Here is a 15095-nt window from a genome sequence, read left to right on the forward strand (position 1 = left end):
TAGACGATATTCACCACCTTAATTGCTTTGAACATCCAATATGTTTGCCACAATTGAGTATGAACCATTTACTTGAACAAAAAAAACCACAAGAGCTTCACTCTTGTCATTCAAAAGATAATGCCAAGTATGTTGAGAAAAGGCATCCATAAATAACAAGTAGTACTTAAAACCATTAAAAGGAACATAAGTTGGGCCCATAAATCTATAAACACTAATTGTAAAGAATTAGTGTAGACAATGTTTGATCAATGAAAGAGTAAAACAAGACCTTTTCCTATTTGAAATGCATTGCATAATGAAGACTTGGCTTTATTGAGATTTTCAAACGAAGATTATTACAAGTGGTACATAGTCTACGTAAAATAACATGTGAGGGTTCACCCATACGATCATGCCATACACCATAATCAAGGGCAACACTATTAGCCACATTTGTCATAGGTTTTGAGTCTTCATTCGATGAACATAAAAAGAACTTTTAAGGGCCACTAGCTTCTTTCCCACACAACACAACAATTTATGTGTCTTAATTGAAAATTAAGCAACTATGGACATGAAATTCTAAGAAAGCTCCGTTAGCAAGTTTAGAAATAAAAACAAGATTTTTTGTAATGTGGGGTACATGAAGCAAGTTCGACAACCTTAAGGATCGAGAAGTAGTATTTAAAGTCGTATGATCAATCCTAATTATTGACAAGGCTTTACTATTACCAATCATTAATTTACTAGTCCTAGTGTACTTCGAGTTGTCAGCAAGCTCACCTTCATCAGTTGTGACGTGATGAGTAGCCTTAGAGTCAATAACCAAGTAGTCGCAACACCAACTGTAGATGAACCACTATGACCATGGCCCCAAGACACATTTGAACCACACAAACCATATCAGTGACTTGAAATATTGGTCTTATAGTTACAGACGTTGGCTGATGCATTGGACTTCCCCTTGTTTCCAGAGGTCGATAGACCGAAAATCGTTTAATCGAATCAATACCAGCACTAATCAACCAAATGACCAGTTTTCCCACAAAGATGACATTGCAACTTGTTTCGACCTCTACCACATCCCCTAAATTTTTCTAAGATCTCCCTTATCATTGATTTAAAACAACACATCTTTGATCGCGTTCGAAGAACTAGTAGAAACCTAGACAACACTAGCGTTGATGTTAAGATTATCAAATTGTTCAAAACTCTTTTGATGTGTGTCGTAACCGTCTTTCGGTTGGGCTCCGGAATTGGGCTTCGACTTGTAAAATGTGGATTGGAGTCGCCATCGATCATTTATTTTAAAACAAATGGGTTGATCGGATACCTTATTTCTTACATGATCTGCATCTTACCAATGATATGTCGGATTCGAGAATCGATTACAGTCAAGGAAGGGTTAGCACCCTTGAATTGCCCTTTCGATACTACGCAATTTCCAGTTGTCTTAAATTAAGAAAATTGTAATTTAAAGTTAAAAGGAAAAATGACGATCCAAATTTCTTACCTCTGATTGATTTGAAATCATCCTTAAACAAGTTCAGAAATAGGTTAAAGAGAGGAAAAGAGAATGAAAATAAAATAGAGAAAAGACAAAGGAAATAGAAGTAATATGAAGATAGAAAGATGAAAAAAGGACATACGGATGAAATAAAGGTAAATAAAACAATAGAAAAAAGGTAAATAAATGAAGTGAAGATGGAAAGATATACATATATAATATAAAGTGAATAAAATAACAAAACCATTAATATAACAAAAGGAATGTAAATAAAATATTAATAGTGTACATATATATATTGATAAAATAAAATAAGAAAATAATCAAACAAAGATTTAAGAATATATGTATCATAATAATAAGTTTAAAAAATATTTAAGAATATATATACATATATAAAACGATATATATATATTATATAAAAAAAAATATATATACGATAATACGAATAATAAAAGGAAATAAATAAAATATTTATATAATGAATAAAGGACTAATATGAATAAAAAGCCAAATATGGGGCCGAATTTGAAAAATGATTAGTGTCAGAATTGCAAATCAGGGGTGAAATGGAAGTTTTAGAAAATAGGGGACCAAAAGCGCGGTTTACCCTTCTTCTTTAGAAAACAGGCGGATCTAGCGCGCAGTGGGTCGAGTTGGTTAGCTCCACGGGTCGGTTTGGGTTTGATTTAAAAGCCAACATGATGTTATAATTTTTCATTTCTCTCCCTCACACGAAATGCTTCCTCCCCCCATTCAGAAAAAAGCTCTCAAGTGTTTTCAGATTCAAGAACAAAGACCGTACGCCGCCCCATAGCCGCCTCGCCGCCGCCGTTGATGGCGACGACCGCCGTTCATCGACGGCAAAAATAAAAAAGTTTTCATTTTTTTGACAGATTTTAGCATCCACATTCCAAAATGTAGTTTGTTTTTTAAAAATAGCCTCTAGGGAGCATAGATCTGAAGTCAAAGCTTCAAAATTCCCACTTGGTCATCGGTTAAAATGTTTGTCTTTGGGGTTCTCAAGCAAAGAAAACGCGATTAACAACGCATGCAAGTGAAGAGAAAGAAAAAACGAAAGGTAAAAAGCTTTCACATTTTATTACTTTGAATCGTTTACAATAGCCTCGAAACCACTCTTTCTTTGCTCGTATTTTTCTGGCGTTTCTTTTGTGCAACTCGTGTACAAACTTGTGTGTGTTGGTGTTCTAATTACATGGCTTTATAGTAATAACCTAGGCTATTTTTAGAGTTTTAATCTGAGTAAAACTCGGTTTGGTTGTGGTTGTTTTGAAGTCCTACATGTGCACGTTGTTGGTGTTGTTGACGGGGACGTTGGATCCGTGAAGTGCGGCTGAGGAAAGCGTGATGAACCAGGGGACTTTGGGGCTTTTTACGGCGTAGAGAGGAGTAGGTTTAGGGTTTTAACAACCCTAACTAACATGGGTTACCCAGCGGGCCTGCTGGGCCTCTTGTTATTTGGACCTGTAGTAAAAAAATGTAATGAAATAACAAATAAATATATATTTATATACCATATACATATATATATATTATATATGTATGATATGAGGATGGGATGAAATAGTGTGTTCACAGCTGCCCCTCTTTGCCCATTATCGTATAGCGAAAATAGGGCAAAGATTAAAATACACAAATTTCGTCCTTATCGAATGTCCTCCATCATGGAGTTGAAATCCGATATTTAAATTAAATCATGAAACGACTCCCTCGTCGTGGGGTTGAGTTGAACTAAAAGCTTCTGAGCACATATCATTCGTCGTGAAGTTGAAATCGAACTCAAAGCACTTGGCGAGTGGCCTCTGGACCGTCTTCTGGCTCAAGACACTTCGACGTGAAGGTAAAACTTGACCTGAAGACTTCGGTATGACTGTGTTACAGATGACTCCTTCGTCATGAAGTTGGGCCAATCTGTTAGTGAAGTTGAATTGTATATGGCCTCTTCGTCGTGAAGTTGAGCCTGGAATTGGATATCCTTCTTCGTGAAGTTGAAATCCAAGTAAGTTGTACTGTTCCGAGTCCAATATCCGCCGTGAAGTTGAAATTGGCTCTGGAACTGGGAAATTATTTATTGACAACCAGTCATTCCTTCGTTGTGAAGTTGAACTTGTTTTGTCTCGAGTCCAATACCCTTCGCTGTGAAGTTGAAATTGGCTTTGAAACTGGGAAATTGTTTGTTGACAACCAGCCGTCCCTTCGTTGTGAAGTTGAACTTGTGTTGTCTGAAGTCCAATATCCTTTGCTGTGAAGTTGAAATTGGCTCTGAAACTGGGAAGTCCCTTCGTAGTGAAGTTGAGCCTCAAATGGCACGATATCCTCCGTCATGGAGTTGAAAACGCGGATGTGTGGGTAAGATATCCTCCATCGTGGAATTGAAATTGCGGATGGCCCCTTCGTCGTGAAGTTGAGCCTTGACTTGAATATCCTTCGTCGTGAAGTTGAAATCCAAGTATTGCATGTTGCGGTGGACACGATTCTCTTCGCCGTGAAATTGAAACCGTGGATGACCCATTCATTGTAAAGTTTGCTTTGAGTCAGATATCTTTTGCCGTGAAGTTGAAATCTTCTCTCGAGCAAATTGTATTATTTTGAATCCAATATCCTTCGCTGTGAAGTTGAAATTGACTCTAGCTAAAACCTAAAAAATTATGCATATATATGATGCTATGAACATATGTTATCTTGGGGCTCTGGAGAGAAATCTCAATCTCTGGTTGCTGTCTGTAATCTTGATTCTGGAATCTTGAAGTTTCGATCCCTGGTCTTGAATTCTTCAAATGTTCAAATCGATTTTTTTTTATCCTTGATCTAGGAAAGACTCCCCGACCATCTCAAGTATATGCATGAGCCTTGATCGGCTTCGAGTACCTGTAACTTTCAATGAATCTTTGTACAGTAATATGTGAATATCTTTTGCATAAGTAAATAAATCATTAAGTTTAATCTCAATCCAAGATGCTCAAAAGGAATTGGTTTTAGATAAAAAGATTGTCTTTTATTCATGAGGAAAAAAGAACAAATAATACATGACAAACATGATGAGGTGTAAATGAATGTCTTAGATTTCAATAATATGGGCACTTCTGAGCTGAAAAGCCGTTAGGTGACCTTGAATACAGCCTTTGCCAAAGGATCTTTGAAAATACGACAACATTCAGGAGAGTGCAACCTTTCTCCATCTCGTTGAGTCTGTGGAAAATTCAGATGCTGGGGAGTTTCAACTGTCTGGATTTCTTGAATTATCCAAATCGCCCTTTCAAGTTTTCAACTTGGACCCATCCTTGGTTGCAAGACGCCCTTTGTAGGTTTTCATCTTGAACCCACCTTATTTTTGTTTTTTCTCTTTTTCTTTTGTTCTTTTTTCTTTTTCAATTTTTTTCAATTTAGGGCGCCCTTTCGGGTTTTCGCCCTAAACATTTTTCATTTTTTCTTTTCTTTTTCAACTTAGGACGCCCTTTCAAGTTTTTATCCTAAGCGAAGTATTTCTTGACTACATCCGAATTGATGGGATGTGGTAATTCGGGCCCATCCATTTCAGACAGGATATGGGCTCCTCCAGAGAAAGGCCTTTTTCACGACATAAGGTCCTTCCCAATTTGGCGTCCATTTTCCTCGGAAATATTTCTGGACTGTCCAAATTCTCTTTAGTACAGATCTCCTTCATAGAATATTCTCGGGCGCACCTTCTTGTCATGTGCTTGAATCATTCGTTACTTATAGATTTGACCATGGTGAATGGCTTTCAGTCTCTTTTCTTCTATCAGGTTTAGTTGATCATACCGGGATTGGACCCATTCTATCATATAGTTTGACTTCTATCAAGACCCGTAGTGACATAATTTACTTCAATGGGCAGCACTGCTTCCATTCCATAAGCTAGTGAAAATGGAGTTGCCCAGTCGAGGTTCGTACCGAGGCTCGGTAAGCGAACAAAGCAAAAGGCAACTTCTCATGCCAGTCTTTGTAGGTCTCGGTCGTTTTCTCCACTATATTTTTAATGTTTTTGTTTGCTGCTTCTACTGCGCCATTCATCTTTGGTCTGTAAGTAGTAGAATTGTGATGATTTATGTTGAATTGCTCACAAGCAGCCTTCATCATTTTATTGTTCAAGTTTGTAGCATTATCGGTAATGATTCTTTCAGGTAAACCATACCGACATATGATCTCTTTCTTCAAAAACTTGTAAATAACGGATTGAGTGACACTGACATAGGAAGCAGCCTCTACCCACTTAGTGAAATAATCGATAGCTACAAGGATGAAACGATGACCATTCAAAGCCTTCGGATAGATTTGCCCAATAACATCCATGCCCCATAGAGAAAGGCAATGGTGATGTCATGACATGAAGTGGATGAGGCGGAACATTTATTTTATCTCCGTAAATCTGACATTTATGACATGTTCTAGCATAGTTGATGCAATCACTTTCCAGTGTGGACCAGAAATATCTGCATCTCATTATTTGTCTCGACATCATATGTCCATTTGTATGTGCTCCACAAACTCCATCATGTACTTCTTCCACTATCATTTTTCCTCTTCAGCATCGACGCACCTTAACAGAACTTGATTATGGCTTTTCTTGTACAGACCTCCCGTCAAGGACGTATCCAGTTGCCATCCTTCTAATGGTTCTTTATCGGTTTTAGTGGCTTCTCTGGATAACTTTGATGCTTGATATACTGCAAAATGTCGTAGTACCAAGGCTTAGTGTCATTTACTTCTTCAATCTGGTAGCAATGAGTCGGGTACTCATACGACTGCATGTCAATTGGCATCATTTCAGACTCCCTGCCAACTTTGAATGTGGCTGCCAAGGTAGCCAAAGCGTCAGCCATTTGATTTTTTTCTTTGGGCACATAGTGGAAGGCGACTTCATCGAATTCTTTAAGATCCAATATTAGCCTCTGGTATTCCATCAGTTTTGTATCTTTGGTTTCTCATTCCCCACGGAGCTGATAGATTACTAAAGCTGATTCTCCGTATATCCGCAAGGTCTTTATATTTTGTCTCAGTGTAGCTAGAATTCCCAAGACACAGGCTTCGTATTCTACCATGTTATTGGTGCAATCAAAGTTCAGTCTGCTGGTAAATGGTAGTGACTCCCTTCTGGAGAGATCAGTATTGCCCTGATGCCATGTCTTAATGCATTTGATACCTCATCGAAATACATTCTCCAGGAACTGTCTGTCAAAGTGTCTTCGTCTGGGAAGTCAAAATCTAATGGCTCATAATTCTCATTGGTTCTTCTTGCCATGAAATCTGATATGGCACTTCATTTTATGGCTTTCTGACTCACGTACTTGATGTCGAATTCAGACAATAGCATCTGCCATCGGGCTAACCTTCTGGATAGAGCAGGTACACCCATCAGGTATTTTAAAGGATCTAACATGGAAATCAACCAAGTGGTGTGATACAACATGTATTTTCTAAGTCTTTTTGTAGCCCAGACGAAAGCACAGCAAACCTTCTCGATAGGAGGCTATATGACCTCGTAATCGGTGAACTTCTTGCTCAAATAGTAGATGGCTCTTTCCTTTCTTCCATATTCGTCATGTTGACCCAGGACACACCACATTGAGTTCTCAAATATGGATAGATACAAGAACAGAGGTTTGTATGGGATGGGGGACATTAAGATAGGAGAATGAGACAAGTACTCTTTCACCTTATCGAATGCAATCTGACAGTTCTCATCCCATGCTCCAGGGTTATTTTTTCGGAGAAGGCGAAAGATTGGATCACACTTATCGGTTAATTGAGATATGAACCGAGCTATGTAATTTAATTTGCCCAGAAAACCTCGGACCTCTTTTTGTGTTCGAGGTGGAGGTAGATTTTGGATAGCCTTAACTTTGTCAGGATCAACCTCAATGCCTTTTCTGATAACCACGAAGCTAACAATTTTACGGATGTCACCCCGAAAGTACACTTGCTAGGGTTTAGTCGTAGCTGGAACTTCCTCAATCTCTGGAAGAGCTTTCTCAAATGCTCGACATGTTGATTCTCGGTCTGTTCCTTAACAATCATGTCATAGACATAAACCTCAATTTCTTTGTGCATCATATTATGGAACAGGGTCATTATAGCTCTCTGATATGTTACCCCCAACATTATTTAATCCGAAAGGCATCACTTTGTAACAGAAAGTTCTCCACATTGTGACAAAAGTGGTCTTCTCCATGTCTTCAGGGTGCATCTTGATCTGATTGTATCCCGAAAATCCATCCATGAATGAAAAGTAGTTGTTCCCGGCTGTATTGTCCACCAGAGTGTCTATGTGTGGCAGAGAAAAGTTGTCTTTGGGACTTGCCTTTTTAAGGTCCGGTAATCGACACACACGTAGTTTCCCGTCCTTCATCGGCACAGGCACTATGTTGGCCACCCACTCCGGATATTTGGCCACTTGAAGAAAACCGGCATCAAATTGTTTCTTAACTTATTCCTTGATCTTAAGGAGCATTTATGGTCGCATCCTTCTCAGTTTCTACTGTACGGGTTTGCATTATGGTTTGATAGGCAGTTTGTGGACTACCATATCTGTGTCTAACCCCGACATGTCTTGATATGACCAAGCGAACACCTCTCTGTACTCCTGAAGTAAGACTATCAGGTTGTGTCTTGCTTCAGTCGAAAGAGTTGTGCCGATTTTAACCTCCTTTCGATCTTCCTCAGTGCCCAGATTCAAGATTTCGATTGTCTCTTCATGTGGCAGTATTTGTTTATCTTCTCTTTCTACCATTCTCAACAATTCAGTAGGCAAGTTGCACTCCTCTTCATTATCGCATTCATCAAATTCCCCAAGACAAATGGCTGATTCAAAATCCACCTCCGGATCAGGATCGTTAGTGCCTACATTATTGTTATCTGGGGATCTGAAAGAAGGGAAAATGTGCATGCGTGAGAGGAAAATACCCCACACAAAATAGTCAAGAATTAAATTTGAGAGAAAGTGGAAACGAAGTATCGAAATGAAGAATATAGACAATGAATTCAAAAAGAAATAAAGGAAATTTTGTTTGCCATAGAAAGAGGGAAAAATGCATCTTTTATTGAACTTAAACAAAATGTTTATTCACTCTTACAAAAGATCACCTATTGTCCCGGGTATAGGCAAATAGGGATAGTTCGAATATTACTCTGAAAGACTCTTGTAAACCACAGGTAGTTCTTCGACTGACCAACTGCTAGGCACGAACCAAGGTGGCAGAGGGCATATCCCAAATCTATCTGTGTCGTCAGTATTTCCAGTGGTTACGATATTGATGCTCAGATCTTCCAAAGTTGCTTCTAAATCTGACAAGGTGGTCTCAAATACATAACCACCTGACTTGAATGTGTGGCAAAGAGGCGGGAATGTCATGGGTTCCCATTGAAGTTCACTTCTAGTCAACATGGCTAGTCTTATCTCTCGGTTATCCTGAACTTCCTTTCTCTTTTCATGGTAACTCCCCTGAAAACCGAGCCCAAACTGATCTAGCTTTGAAATAGAAAGGACTGGATTAATTCTTCCTTGCAGAAACTTCCCAAACCCTCTTCTAGTCTTGGTACCTCATCCCAATGTTTGTATGACCTCTATTCTGGTATACTTAGAAAGTCAGGGTCTAGGAATCATTCTTCCTTCTGCCACAAAGGTGGCATTCACAAATTCCAAGGAGCAGAATGAACACTCCACCGCTTCCTCGTCCACTTCGATGTATGGGGCCTCCGTGGTCACACTTGCCATAATATCTTCCTCAGTATTGATAATTACTAAGGCCCCGTCAATAACAAATTTAACTTTTTGGTGCAGCGTGGATGGTACTACACCTGCTTGATGAATCCATGGCCTTCCCAAAAGACAGTTGTAAGAAGGCATGATATCCATCACCAGAAACTCAATGTTGTAGGTGGCTGGTCCGATCGTTAGCGGCACCTCAATCTTGCCAATTACTTCTCTCTCGGTCCCGTCAAATGCTTAAACCACGTTCTGGTAGGTTCTCATATGTAAGGTATCTATTGGCATCCTTTTCAATGTTACCAATGGCATCACATTCAAGGTCGAACCATTGTCGATCAATACACTTGGCAGAGCATGTCCCTTGCAGTAGGTAGTGATGTGTAATGCCTTCGTTCGGCCTCTTCCTCCGGATGGAATCTCATCATCTGAAAATGAGATGAGATTATCAGCTTGAATATTATTTACTAGTCGATCCATCTTGTTGACTGGTATGTCTTGTGGCATGAATGTTTGATTCAGGACTTTCAACAGTGGCTCCCGATGTGCTTCTGAGCTTAATAAAAGTGTCAACATTGAAGTACGTGTTGGCAAATTGTGGAGATGTTCTATGATCCTATACTCGCTATATTTCAAGAACTTGAGAAACTCCTTAGCTTCTTCCTCCTTTATAGGTTCATTGATAGCTAGTACGTCTTCCTTGAAGAGCTCTAGTGGTCTTTTCCCCACTTTGTTATCACATCCTTTGGATGTACTCACCTGGAATTCGTACTTCCACGTCACTTGTCGATTGTCTTTATATTGAAAAGGCCGAGGTGTTGTGATTACCACATTGGCTGGTGTTGATGTTGTCATCTTTGCCTTAAGGGTAATTATCAAATGGCTACCCCTGTAGAGTCTTTTTTCTGATGATTCTCCGGTAGCGAAAACATCTGCTTCCAGGGAATCATGAACTTCTTAATTAAACTCCAGCTCTTTCTGGTCTATCATGAGCTGGACTAATGTCTTGAATTCGAAGCACTCTTGCACTTTATGCCTCTCTTCATTGTGGTTACAACAATAGTTACCACCTTCATTCTTTGCTGCACATGACTGGGTACAAGAAGCCCTGCCTTTACCATTTGGCTCATACCCAAGCTAAAGGAGCTTTAACTTCGGAAACACTGGTTTTGATTCTCCTACCATTTTTGGTGGTGACTGCATTGATTTCGGTCTCTTGATGGTTAGGTAGGGGATTCTGGGAGACGTTCGGTGTTCCAAAGTTGAAATTGATCCAAATCTTGTTCCGCATTCGTTGTACAAGCCTCTTAAATGCGAGACAACTTTCGATCGAATGCCCCTGCACACTGCCATGATATTCGCAGTGAGCGTTCTCGTCATACCATCTCGGATACGGGGGCTTTATCGGATCCATTGGGTAGGGTGACATTACGTGAGTGTTGAAGAGTTGTTGATATAACTCTTTATACATCATGGGAATGGGATCGAACTGCTCCCTTTCCCTTTCTTTCCTTGGTTCTCTCTGAGCTAGGTTAGAAATATCTGATGATACAGCTGTAGTGTTTTTGAACTTGAAACCGTAACACCTTTGTTGGCACTGTAGATGTTGACATTATTGATATCTCGCTCTTTGTTCTTCATAGGAGGCTTTTTACTGGAGTCTCATCCCTCAATCATTCCTTTTTTAATGGCCAACTCGATCATTTCACCGGCCATGACTAGATCTGAGAAACCTTCCGATGTAATTGCCACCAGGTGCCCGAAGTAAGGTGCCTTCAAGGTTTGTACAAACAACTTTCTAGTCTCCTTTTCATCCAAGGGTGGATGAACTTGCACAGACAAATCCCTTCATCGCTGTGCGTATTATCGAAAACTCTAGTTGTGTTTCTTTTTCAGGCTTTGTAGAGTAACCCGGTCTGGTCTCATATCATTGATATGCTTGTATTGCTCCAGGAAATACTTGGCTAAGTCTTTCCATGTCTTGATATGAGTTCGGCTGAGCTGGTTGTACCACCGGATAGCTGAACCGGACAGGATCTCCTGAAAGCAGTGGATCAGGAGTTGGTCATTCCCCCCATATCCTATCATCTTCCGACAGAACATAGTGATGCGGGATGATGGACAGCTATTCCCATCGAACTTCTCAAACTCAGAAACTTTAAACTTTGGTGGAAACATCAAATCTGGAACCAGGCTCAGCTCCATCGCGTCCACTCCATAATAATCATGGTCCTCTTGGACCATCTTCATTTGATCTTCTAACATCCTGATTTTCTCTTCCATCTTTTTCGCTTTGTCATCTTTATTGAAATCCGGGACATTGTAATCATCTGGATGATTATCAGGATTAGTTGTGGAAGTTTGCATTTTTATAGCAGATGATGCTTTGGCTTTGACAGCGGAATAATTTTCTTGTGGTTTGGGTAAGATCCTGGGTGAAATAACCACATGTGGGGTTGGTGATATGGTTACCCCCTCGGAGGGACTTCTCCCTAATGCACTAGCTTGCTGTAAACTCGATAACTTGGCCACGATTTGGTCGACCAAGGACTCCTGGTTTTTCTTGATGGACTCCAGGGTGCTCTGACTGTTTTGAGTCATCTTATCTTCAAGTTCTTTTTGAAGTCTTGCCATGTTCTCCTCGAGTTTTTCCATTCTAGCCTCCATTTTTCTCTTTTTTACTCGAGTATTGTGTGGGTGATACGTATTTAATGCTTGTTGTGGTAAAATTGGTATTTTCTCTTTCTGAGACATGTTCTGTTAGTTAATACGAATGGAAAATATAAAAACACAAAGTATGCAATGCATGATGTATGCAATTTAGAGGCATTGATCCAGAAAAGTGTTCGTTATTATAAATAATCCTTATTCAGACAAAAATGTTTTATCTTGTAAGAGACATAAAAACAATAAAAGGTACGTTCGGACTAAATCCTCTAGACCCCGAACAAATTCTGGTAGGTTGACAAGTCTTCTGTCTTCATCTATCACTGGTTGAATGCCTTGTCAAACCACTTTGGCTTCCTTTTCCAATCCGTAAAGATGACGGGTTGCCTTCTGTACTTGATCTAGGAAATCTTGGATGACTGCGTCTTTAGCCTTTACCCTTTGTTGTGCTTGCTCCCAACGGAAACGCCACTGCAGACCTCCCTCAAAGGGCACTATCTGAAGCTCGGTTTCTTGCTTCTTGAATCCATCTATAATAGCTTCTAACTCGGCTATTGTTTTTCCATCTCTCTCATGTTGTTTTTCTAGGTCAGCCATCTGGATTCTCAAGCATTGGTTTTGATGTTGAGTATCTGCTAAGCGCCTCTGAGCAATTTTCAACTATTCCTTCCAAGCTCTTTCATCAGACCCCTTAAACTTTTTTTCAGGCTATTAACTTCGTCTTTCCAGTATTCAAAGGCCACTTTCAACTTGGAGTTATCCTTGACTTTATCTTGATACCCCTTTCTCAAGTCTTCGAGCTCAAAACAGACTCTTTTCTGTTCCCTTTCTAGTTTTTCTGCTCGATCTTTCTAAGAGTCGGCATCTAGCTTCCACTGATAGCACCCAGCTTCAAGTTCCTTTATCCTCTACTTTAGTTTGTTATTCACAGCTTCAAACTCGATCTTGGCTATCTCAAGCTCAGAAGGGACGAGCCTGAGATGTTCCTCCATGGTCCGGGTGTCCTCACAGTCCGGCACCGGAACATTGTCATTTTTTCTCAATCTTTACCACTCCACATAATCCGGAGTAAGCATGCTCCTGGCAGCCACAACATCCATCCGGAATACTTTCTTCTATGAATCGGCTGCTTCCTTGATCATCTTCTTATAGCTGTCACTGTGATACCCAAACTCTGATTTAGCTAGTCCGTATGTTGATGGGACAAATTGACTTGCCCCGTATTGTCTAAGTGCTAACAATGTAGCATACCCAACTGTACCCCAAATTCCATGTAAGGTCATAGTGTCAGAGTCCCCACATCGGAAAAGAACGTCACTGAGGGATAACCAGGGGGCTCTCTAGACAATATCTCGGTCCTAAAGATGCGTAAAGACCTTTATCTATTTTTCCTTCGAGGTGTCTTCATGCCATTTCAAGGTGTTGAATTCACCTAGAGGTGAATAGGTGGTACTGAAACGGCGGTAGGTAACCCTGTTAGTCTTCCATAAGTGGCTGTGAATCCAGACTTGAAGGAGTTGAACACACCCAACGAACGTTCCTCCTCCAGTTCTTCTACAATGATTGAGAGATCGGAAAGTCTCGGCTATGATGGTCGGTGCTGGATTGACTCTCCTCGGGAGTTGCTCGACTAGCTCCACCACAATGGCATCAATGTATCCCAAGGTTTTCGGGAATCTAATTAGACCATATAGACCCAATGCAAACAGGTCTATTGCCTTCCACTCATCGGGATGGTACTTCATCAGTTGCTTGATATGAAGCCAAGCAATTCCTTCCTCACTGCCCTTACATCAAGCCCGGTCAGTTACCCATTTTTCGTCAAATCCGGCAACCTTGGCTAGTGCATTCTTGAAAGGTTAAATTTTAATGTGTTTAAGGTAGGCCCACTCCAGTTTGATGTTTTCACAGTGCAACAGTGTAGTGTACTCTTCAATGGTGGGCACCATGTCCTCCCGGTTAAAAGTGAAGCAATTGTATCCCGGGTTCCAGAATTGAACTAAGGCTCTGATTAGGGGTTTATCAGTCTTAACATGAAGCAAAAGTGCAATGTCATCATATCGTTGGCTTAACTTCTGTTTCTGATCATTCTTCCAACTGTCCCAGATGTCTCGAAGCTCTTGCACATCGTTCTGTTTTAGGCTGATAGAGACATAGCTAACCAGCTCTGACACGTAACTTCCTTGAAGATTGTCTCCCTTTTTCTTCTGAGTCTTCTCGGACCATAGTCGTTCCTCGGGGTTTTCAATCTCTTGTATTACAACACCTTTATCCATCAATTTAGATAATTTTGTGTGTAATGAACACCTTTTTAGGGATCAATGGCCTCTTGTTATGATGCAAATGCTAAAAATAAACACAAAGACAAAAAGTTAGTAGAATAAAATGATAAAATAAAACAAATTAATGATAAAAGGGAAAAAATGAAAAGTAGAAAAATAAACAAATAGCAAGGTTAGGTAAAAATATCCTAGGTTTTGGAATGTGGTTTTGGGGTAGGCTCTAATTCTTCAAAGTCTCCCGGTTTTAAGTTCTAAAAACGTACCCAAGTTCTCCTTGCTGGCGCCCCTTTGGGCTTACCAGACCCTTAGTCCTAAACCCATCACAGGCTTGTGTGGACTAAGTTAAACTCAAGAGACACATTCCCTTATGTCTATGCGAAAAATAAATTCACACGATTCACACGAACACATAAGGTATATGAATCCCGAAGGCTACTTGCTAGGCATATGCAGTGAATAAATTCTCACGAATGCATCGCTTTCACCCCCACTTAAAATGGGTTCGGAGCTCGGGTATAGAGCCGTAGATGAAAAATCTTTAAGGGAAGAAATCATTAAAAAACAGTCAATACAACTATTTACTCGAAAATATAATCAAAAGTAAGCAATAAGGATCAAAATATTACCTTAACATTTAAACTTACCTTTTTCATTAAAAAGACAATTGGAAAATACCTTAGCCTGACTCACTTACCTGTGTCCCCAGCGGAGTCGCCAATCTGTCGTAACCGTCTTTCGGTTGGGCCCCGGAATTGGGCTTCGACTTGTAAAATGTGGATTGGAGTCACCACCGATCATTTATTTTAAAACAAATGGGTTGATCGGATACCTTATTTCTTACCTGATCTGCATCTTACCAGTGATATGTCAGATTCGGGAGTCGGTTACAGTCAAGGAAGGGTTAGCACCCTTG

This window comes from Hibiscus syriacus, unplaced genomic scaffold, assembly GCF_006381635.1.
Source record: "Hibiscus syriacus cultivar Baekdansim isolate YM2019G1 unplaced genomic scaffold, ASM638163v2 tig00117012_pilon, whole genome shotgun sequence".
NCBI lineage: Eukaryota > Viridiplantae > Streptophyta > Magnoliopsida > Malvales > Malvaceae > Hibiscus > Hibiscus syriacus.